The 9,094-nt window shown below is 39.2% G+C and overlaps 1 pseudogene; it reads right to left on the reverse strand.

Moving 5' to 3' along the window:
• Positions 1-6,986: 6,986 nt before the first annotated feature.
• Positions 6,987-7,852, reverse strand: LOC101288487 (ubiquitin carboxyl-terminal hydrolase MINDY-1-like; annotated as a pseudogene).
• Between the last annotated feature and the right edge of the window lie 1,242 nt (positions 7,853-9,094).

Genomic DNA, 9,094 nt, shown 5'->3' on the forward strand with positions numbered 1-9,094 from the left:
GGAAATTCCATTCTTCTCACTGCCAACACAGCAAGGCCAACTTGAATACTAATATCCTCAAGACATTTCCTTCCACTAATCCCACCTCTATGACTTTAATTTTGACTAGAGCTTTCTTCAGAATAAATGTATGCCATCTACAAATGACGAGCACATGCATTACCTAGGGGCGATCATGAGTTTAAGTTGTACATGGAAGGCACTTAGCACATTGCAAGGAAACAGTGGTGTGCTGGTGAACCAATTCAAAAAAACAAAAGCTCTGATTTATGTTGTTTGCCTATTAAATACTCCCAACAAGACTGATTTCAATCAACATGTTGTACACCTTAAACTTACACAATGTTATATGTCAATTATATCTCAATAAAGCTGGGGGAAAACTGGTTAACTGTGAGTTTAGGGGCAACTCTGAGTTCATTTGCCCTTTATAATGGGCAAATCAATCACAGTAAGAGGAAGTCCCACAACAACCAAGATTGTCTTGAGAGTGACATCCACCCAAATGGATACATTTTCTGTAGGTCTTCAGGAAGAATTAAAAGACAGTTACTTGGGCTTCCCTGGTGGCGCAGTGGTTGAGAGTCTGCCTGCCGTTACAGGGGACACGGGTTTGTGCCCCGGTCCGGGAAGATCCCACGTGCCGCGGAGCGGCTGGGCCCGTGAGCCATGGCGTCTGGGCCTGCACGTCTGGAGCCTGTGCTCCGCAACGGGAGAGGCTGCAGCAGTGAGAGGCCCGCGTACCGCAGGAAAAAAAAAAAAAAAAAAAAAGACAGTAACTTTAAGTGTGTAGCACTGGAGCAATATTTGACTCATGGTTGAAATAATATTGACACATGTAGAAATCATTGAATTGTTTCCTTATTTGTCTAGTTTATTGGATGGTTTTAGAAAATGAAACAGTGTGGTTTCCTCTAGCCACAGTTATATATCTTGTTTTTGGTTCCTAGTATTTGGATATCATTTTTATAATGTTATTTTTTATGACATTGTTTTTCTGCAAAACATTAGGATTTTTATCAGATTTTTCCTTTACCTTCAGAAAAATGTTGATTTTTTTTTGTTCTTCCATTAAATGCCAGTGCAATTTAAAAATCTTTCTATGTCCTCAGAGCAATTCACCACAGTTTTAGATTTTATGAACTAGAATTTGCTATACAGTCATCTCTTTTTTACTAGTTTTGACTTAATCCCTTGGAATTGTTTTCTTTTTTAATATTGTGGATGATTTAGGACACTAAAATAAAATAACTAAAGTAATTGCACAATTTGCTCAAATAGAGATTGGTATGTGGCTGTGAGAGTTAAGGGGAATTAAAAAAGAAAAGAATAAATCTATAGTAACAATAAATACATACAATAATTCAGACACATTATCCAAATAAAAAGTGTATGCCTTAGACATAAGTTTTTCACTTTAGGTACTGAAAAACTGAGGGACACAATGTATTGAAGGTATGATAAGTTTTGTAAAATTAGTACACCTTCAAAGTGCACTGCAACTCAAATGGAAAAGGCAATCAGGGGATGGGTGCCTAATTAATTAAACAAGAGAAAAAACATACAATCACTTATAAAATTATTATGATACCCTATTATAAATAATTTTTACCCAATAGCTATAAACCTCATTGATGCATCATGTAGTAACAGTAATATATATTTCTTTACTAGTAGAGAATTTGTTTAAAAGATAAGGTGAGCAGATTCACTGAGGCTACAAAGATGAGAAAAAAAGAGAAAATTAGGAGCAGATACAGGGTTACACTAAATTTGCCTATAAATCTGAACTGGTAAAATAATTGTCTTGAATATAGACTTCTGAATATCACTGGCTACTTTTTATGCCCGTTTGGCTATAACAACTTTCAGTATCAGCTGTATCCCAATAATTCCCAGAGCAATAACTAAGCTTGGAATAACCCCATGATATAGAGGCATGTCTACCCAATTGCCTATGGGACACTGCTACTCAGATTCCGAAAGGGACTTTAGATTCAGTAGGGACAAAACTAACTTTTTAATCTCTTCTCTGCCCTGCTTGACCAGATTTTCTCCTTGTTCTGCGTTCTCTCTCTTGGAATCTCAAACCAGCATTGACCCATCTGTGCAAGGTGGAAACACAGAGGCCATCTTGCATTCCTCCTTTTCCCTCACTCCTCTATCCACCCTGTCATGAAATTATGACAATTCTGCTTTTAATACATCTCACTGGTCTGCCTACCTTCATATCCTATGGGCCACTGGCTTCTAACTCAACTACCTGCTCTCCTTTGCACCGGTCCTCATTTTATTTTGCATATTCCCCGTTGGGCTATTCCCTACAGGTAATCTTTCATGCATGTTTTCTCCTCCTATGTTTTCTTTAATGTTTTCTCCTCCTATCTGTTGATAAAGACCACATCCCTTTGCACAGAAAGCTACTTGTAATCGGCTCTGACATCCCCTCTCTCCAAGGCTCTCATGGAACCTACGCACCAATGTCAGGGAACTCTGCTTGCCTTTCTCAGATCAGTAATGCATCTGAGGTTTTGTGAAAGTCATTTTTCTTTTCCAGAAGACCCTTTACCTCTTTTCTCTCTGATGAATTTCTAGCCATCAAACAAATCTCAACCAGCACTTCCTCTGGGAAACCTCCCTAAGGCTTCCAGTCTGAGTTCATCTTTACATATGCACAAGTGCAATGCACTGACCACACTGGGTTGTAATTTCCTGTTCCCCGTGAGCTACATGAGGGCACAGGCTATGTCTTCTCCCTTCCCCCCAGGAACCCTTGCTGCCACAGAGGTTCTAGCATGAGGCAAAGGTTTAATATTCATTGAGAGAATGAAATGTTTGCCAGAGTCAGATTTTGAAGGGCTTTGAATATAACCTGAAGGCGTTTTGTTCTATAGGCGCAGCTCTGAAGCACAGGCGGACAATAATCAAACCCATGTGTTAGAGAGAAAACTTGGGGAGAGAAACGGATAGGCTGAGGATAGAGGGTGGGGTATAAATACATGAAGATGTATTTGTTGTAGGGTTTGCAGAAACGTCTGGAGACACAATTATGGATTTATTGGGGTATTAGGTTGAAGAATGGGGATATAACTTATGTAATGTTTTATGTCTAGGCTGAATTACATTCTAAATGTACAGTAAGAAAAAAATAAAAACTATTAATCTGCTTCATATCCATGACATATTCTACCCAGTACTGCAATTCTGATAACAGATATTAGGCAGAAAAGCATGTTTACCACACTTAATGTTAATTAAACAGATAAGGGGCTTATGCATTTATTCCAAAAATATTTCTAGTTTCTTGTAATACGCTAATATGAGTGGATCAATCATAAATTTACAAAAACCAAGTTGTACTTGTTTATATTTAACTCCAGGAGCAATATATTCCACGGTGTATTTGACACTGTAAATGAAAATTTTCTAAAATTCTTCTATGTAGGGCCTTATGACAGTCACATGATATTCCAGGAGCTGGTGGAACTGTCCATGAAGATGAAGAATAAATATTGCAAAATATGTTTTTCCTCTAAATTGGTGAAAGAAAATCACCAAATTTTCTATAATGAATCATCGTATTAATGTCCAGTATTTCTGCAAGAATGTTTTTAACCTCATCTCAAATTTTCTTAGATATGAGTTGTAAGAATTTAATCTAAATTAAATTCTGCTCTAAAGATGAAATCTCAACAAATGTCAGATAATCCCATGGTGTTTTCCAACATTTTATAACACAACCAAATTAAAATACCATCTGGTACTGTTTTAGAGAATGAAAACTTTTCTGAAATAGTAAGGCCACAGGTATGGCTCATACTTCCTTTAGGAAATGGATGAAAATACAGTAAATGTTGAGCAAAGGCAATAAAAATTTTGTTGCCTCACGATATCCAAGTTATCTGTCAGAACATATTTAAAATCCGTAAGATTTTTTTCTGTGAAGTAAGTATAATTAGATGTTTTATCTACTTCACACATGTAACATAAAAGAATGAAACTTTCATAAAATTCTAAACTTAAGATGGAATTATTATTATCACCATTATCTTCATTTAGGAGAAAAATAGACTGTGGTGAGGAAGGAAAGGTTAAGATAACACATTAAAGATGAAATATGGCAAAAGAGAAATAATTCTCCTAAATTATAAAACCTGTGAGTAAATATACAAGGAACAGGGTAACTGAATTTCAAGGGGTCAGCACTGAATGTATTTTACTTCATGAAGAGTAGTTTATGACAATCAATATTGCCACTCATTTTTGATGATCTTTTGTGTCCTCTGTGCCTCACATTAAATGCATCAACATGTTTGATTTTTAATTTAGCCTTGTTAAAGTAATTTAGTTCAACCTTCACTGAGGAAATGCTGTTATTTGCAATGACAGTGAATGCTATTTGGCCTCTTAGGGCAAATGGGACTGTCAGCCTCATTGTCAAGTTATGAGTTGACATAGTTAAGGAGCCAGTGAAGAGGGAGAGCGGTGGGTTCCAGCTTCTAATGGCATTGGGGTGGGGCAGGGGAGACAATGCTTTTTAGTTAGTTTTTGTGGTTGTGTCTTTTATTTATTTATTATTTTTTGTGTGTGGTACGCGGGCCCCTCACCACTGTGGCCTCTCCCGTTGCGGAGCACAGGCTCCGGACGCGCAGGCTCAGCGGCCATGGCTCACGGGCCCAGCCGCTCCGCGGCATGTGGGTCTTCCCGGACCGGGGCACGAACCCACGTCCCCTGCATCGGCAGGTGGATTCTCAATCACTGTGCCACCAGGGAAGCCCTGGTTGTGTCTTTTAATTCATTATCTGTTTTTTATTCTGTGAACGCTTCCATTCTTCTCATCCTTTAGGGTCAAAATCTCAGTCATTTTGATACTTCTAACTTCCATACCACCCATCCCAAATCATGTTAATCCATATTTATGTCTCACCCTAATTCAAACTATTCCCATTTTATAAACTGTGTAGTTTTGATAACATCATAACTGATCCCTCACCTTTAGTACCTCTGTAAGCAAAGCCACCAAAGAGACTACTGCAATGTTAATCTTTTAAAAGTTTCATTTCCAGTCATGTCTCCCCCCCCATATTTTTTTATATGACCTACAAACTGATGTCTAAAATTCTTTGCCTAGTACTTATTCTTTTCATAATTTTGCCAAGCTTTACAGTCTCCCTACCATGATCAACAGTCTCTTTACCCAGGCATGTCTCTCCTTTTCTCTTCATGCGACCCCTTTACCCAGAATGTCCTCTCTATTCATTCCAGCTCTCTGCGCCCAGCCTTCTTCAGGATACATCTCCAAGACCAGTTCCCCATTTCGTCTGAAACCCAATGGTAGTTCTGTTTTTCTACCAATAGTTTGGTCCCTGCATATACTTCCTTGAATTATTCATTGTGTCTTGAGCTGTTTGACAGCAGGGGTTTTACTTTTTCCTAATCTATGTTCAATGAGCATATAGAACTTGTACAGTCAGAAAAAATACTTCAAAAAAGGTAGAATGAACAATAATCATCTCTTTTTCCTGGGAGAGTTATGACAAGTTCCTCCTCAGTTACAATGCTGAAGATATGGCATGTTGACTCAATTAAAACAAAATTGGTTGAAGATATATATATGTTTACATATTTAATATTTAATGTATTAAAATATATTAGTCTGAGCTGAAATCTCAAGTCATACAAATCTATTCATTTCAAAACACTTACAAACCTGTAGTTTGCTGAAAATTCCAAATGGGCAATTCTGAACGAGAGTCCATTTTTACACGTAAAATTTCAGTATATTTTCCAAAATTCTAAAATAAAATTGCTACTGGGGCAAATGGTTACAACATTTTATCTTATGTAAGACATATTAGGACATTAAAAAATTCTTAGTTCTAAGATGAAAACTCAAATCTCTGTGATTTTTGAATGCCAAAGTTTAATGTACTCTACTATTGATACCATAGGAAATTCAATATTCTTTATATGAGTGAGAAGAAGCAAATCATCATCAATAAACTTGTATTCATCTGTAACATCCTTGATTAACAAAATCTGGGGTTGTTTACCATTTTTGTAATGCTAGAATTATTCTAGGAATAGTGCTACTTAGGTTCAATATTAATTCTAAAAGCATTAATTTGATTACTTTCTTAGGCACAATAATAAAAAAGATATATAAGAAATTGGAGTTGTGTTCATTTAGCAGTTATTAATTACAGCCCCTATAATTTAATATATAGTAATACTGGGTGGTAGTTCTAAACCATCTCTTACTGAAAGCATATTGTCAGGGTTCCTGAATAAATAGGCATGATGGAAAGGGAGTCCCCATGGCAGAAATTAAGAAATAAAGAACAGGAAGGATTAACCTCCAGCCTCCCGTGCTTTTATCTTTAGCATGCCTCAAAACCAAAGAGAGAGTGCCTAACCATTAAAAAAAGATTAAAGGTGTTAATTAGACTAAGAAATAGAAACCTATCACCCTTATGTCAGGCAGACCAGACTAAATCTTCTCATGGATTAAAACACACACACACACACACACACACACACACACACACAAGTATCTGGTCTCTGAAATTTTGTTGATGATAGTCTCAAGTGTATCTTTGTGAACACTTTTGTTGAAACTGATTAAATTTTGAACGTTTTTATAGACAGTCATTACCACTATTACTATTGAAATTGTTTTTAACATTCAATACTAAAATATAACCAACAGGATCTAGGAAGAGTAACCAAACTTCATAATAATGAAATTCAAAATTGCCAATTTTTACATCTCCTTCAATCGAAGCCATGACGAAGTTAGTATCAGATTATGTAGAGATTCTTTCATTGTTCTTTCAGGAGGAACGCATCTCAGGAGTTGAGCTGGGGAAGCAAGCAAACTAGCCACAGCCTTTGAAAGAGGAAGCTTAGCACTGGGTGGGGCTACAGGTGACTCTAGCTGCAGCTCTGGCTCTCCAGCTGCAGGTCCAGAGGTGGCTCCTCCCCCACTACGCCCGCAGCGTTAGGTCCTGCGTTGCTACAGGCTGGACCACTTGTTGCTCTTGGTACTTCTCTCGCTGAAGTTGCCGGGCCAGTGCCAAGTCGTTGAGACCCAGTGTGCTTGGTGGCTACTGCTGCAGCTGCAGGGACAAGGCGATCAGGTAATCCTGGTCCACCTGATGCTATTTTCTAGGGAGCCATCCCACCTTCTGCTCCGCGGCCCTTCCGCAGGGGATGACTTAGGGGTCATCAGAAGCAGCTGTCTTCATCCACATCATTCGTGCTCTCCCACCGCACTTGCTCCTCCCAAAGAAAGCCCTGGTTGGTGACAAGTAGGTGCACGTGACTCCCGTGTTTAATCATGGTATTAAAATGGTTGTTTTGGGAAAAGATGCGAAGTCTGCTTTCGCTGGCAGCTGCCGCTAGCTCACACAGACCGTGGCGGTCAGCTGGCCGCTGTCATGTCCACGGACTGCTCTGACACCGGGCTTTCTGTCACGAGGTTGTTGTCGCTGGACTGCCTGCAGGTGGTGACCATCTCTGCCGGCTGGGTGTAACTCAGTTTCCCAACTGCGCTCACGGCCTCAGGACTCTGTGGATTAACGAGCCAGCCATGCGACAGAGGTACACTGAATAGGTGAGATATGGCACTCAGATGGAATACTCAAGGTCAGAGACACCTGTGAAATTGCACATGGACACCCAGACTCTGCCCAGCTTGGGCGGAACGTGGCACCGCCCACATTCTTCTGAAAATGAAGCTGAAGTCGCTCTGGCTTCTGGGGCGGGATGGACAGGAGGCAGTCTCCAAGCTGGGCCACCAGCCATCGAACGTGATCACTTCCTCCCAAGGGAGCAGTGCACGCGCGCGCATACACACACACACGCACATGCACACACACACGCACGCACACACACACGCACACACACGCACGCACACACGCACGCACGCACACACACATGTGTATATGCATAGATATGGCCTGTATATGTGGCATCTGTACATAAAATTGTTACCTGGGTCTTGTATTGGCTCTTACTGTGTGCTCAAAGTGGGCCTTTAAAGTAATGTTTCAATATTCCTTTTAGCAACTGTCTAAAAAATGTGTAAATGCTGTAATTTTTTTTTTTTTTTTTTTGGATGTGCTGGGTGGCTGGCAGGACCTTTGTTCCCTGGCCAGGGATTGAACCTAGGCAGTGATAGTGGAGTCCTAACCACTGGACAACCAGGGAATTCCCCTAAATGCTATTATTTCATATAACTCATTTTTATTTCTAGCTTCATCTTCTTTTATATTACCTTTAAGGTATGATGCAATGAAAATATTTAACATTTGAGAGAGAGAAAGAGAGTAGAGAACATCTTTACGTAAGAGAACCTGAAATATGTGTGTGTAAACGTGTGTGTGTATACAAATACACACATACATACACACACACTAACATTTAGTAGGCCCAGATGTTCATCACAGTGCTATTTATAGTAACAAAAGTATAGAAACAAGCCAGATATTCAATAATAGGGTGGTTAAATAAATTATGATGTATGCTTTAAACAAACATAGGCAACTATTTATAAGGATGCTGCATAAATATTCCATGGAGTATAAATATCCAGGAAAAATGACTATATTATTTAGCGAAATAAAAGTAGATTATAAGATATGACCCATGTGATCTTATTTTTGTAAATGTAAATTTGCACATACACACACTTTATACCAGAATATTAGTAGTAAGGATCACTTTGTGATGAAATTTTATTCTCCTATGGTAATTTAAATCTTTCTTATTTATTTGTATTTCTAAATTCATACAATCCCCAATTTTGTTTTGTTTTGTTTTTTGCAGTACGTGGGCTTCTCACTGTTGTGGCCTCTCCCGTTGTGGAGCACAGGCTCCGGACGTGCAGGCTCAGCAGCCATGGCTCACGGGCCCAGTCACTCTGCGGCATGTGGGATCTTCCCGGACCGGGGCTCAAACCCATGTCCCCTGCATCGGCAAGCGGACTCTCAACCACTGCGCCACCAGGGAAGCCCTGTTTTGCTTTTAATATTATTTATAACTAGGTGCTTCTTGGTCCCTAAGGAAGGTTCCTATGTCTGTACCTAAGGCA

The sequence above is a fragment of the Orcinus orca genome, chromosome 17 (genome assembly GCF_937001465.1).
Source record: "Orcinus orca chromosome 17, mOrcOrc1.1, whole genome shotgun sequence".
Classification (NCBI taxonomy): domain Eukaryota; kingdom Metazoa; phylum Chordata; class Mammalia; order Artiodactyla; family Delphinidae; genus Orcinus; species Orcinus orca.